Source organism: Oncorhynchus clarkii, unplaced genomic scaffold (assembly GCF_045791955.1).
Source record: "Oncorhynchus clarkii lewisi isolate Uvic-CL-2024 unplaced genomic scaffold, UVic_Ocla_1.0 unplaced_contig_10888_pilon_pilon, whole genome shotgun sequence".
Classification (NCBI taxonomy): domain Eukaryota; kingdom Metazoa; phylum Chordata; class Actinopteri; order Salmoniformes; family Salmonidae; genus Oncorhynchus; species Oncorhynchus clarkii.
In genome coordinates, this window is record NW_027261058.1 from 150,219 (window position 1) to 151,057 (window position 839).

Here is an 839-nt window from a genome sequence, read left to right on the forward strand (position 1 = left end):
ACATAGACTGCGTGGCCTAATGGATAAGGCGTCTGACTTCGAATCAGAAGATTGAGGGTCCGAGTCCCTTCGTGGTTGTTTAATTTCATTAGCTCAGCTAATTTGAACATGTTTGCAATTTCCCGAAATAAGGCATTGGTCTTGTTGCTTTGAAAAGCTTGGACATTGGACACTTCAATAATCTAAGACTGCAAGACCTGAGAAATATTATGTCTGATTGAGGGACATAGTATTTTCGTACTTGTAAAATATCACTAGCTTTCCTCATTCGGATAGGTTCACAATTTTGATGTCTGTTGTTGCTAAGCAACGTCTGTTTGATGTCATATCGGAGAATATGGAGTAGAAGGTGTTGCCTCGTGGATAAGGCTTCTTACTTCAAAATAGAAAATTGAGGTTTTGAGGCATTTTCGTGGTCGTTTAATTTAATTAAATCTGCTAATATGGACATGTTTGCAATTTCCCGAAATAAGGCATTGGTCTTGTTTCTTTGAAAGGCTTGGACATTGTTATTCATCTTTAATAATCTAATATTGCAAGGCCTGAGAATTATTGAGTCTGATTCTGCATCGCAAGATTGAGGGAAAAGGTATCTTCTTACTTGTTAAATATCACTAGCTTTCCTCATTCGGACAGGTTCACAACTTTGATGTCTACTGTTGCATAGCAAAGTCTGTATGATGTCAAATAGGGTTGCATCACATAGACTGCGTGGCCTAATGGATAAGGCGTCTGACTTCGAATCAGAAGATTGAGGGTTCGAGTCCCTTCGTGGTTGTTTAATTTCATTAGCTCAGCTAATTTGAACATGTTTGCAATTTCCCAAAATAAGGCATTGG

The 839-nt window shown here is 38.4% G+C and overlaps 1 non-coding gene across 1 annotated transcript; it reads left to right on the forward strand.

The window, feature by feature from the left end:
- Positions 1 to 705: 705 nt before the first annotated feature.
- trnar-ucg (transfer RNA arginine (anticodon UCG)) lies at positions 706 to 778 on the forward strand. Its single transcript has one exon. It is a non-coding gene; the product is annotated as a tRNA-Arg (tRNA).
- The last annotated feature ends 61 nt before the right edge of the window (positions 779 to 839 follow it).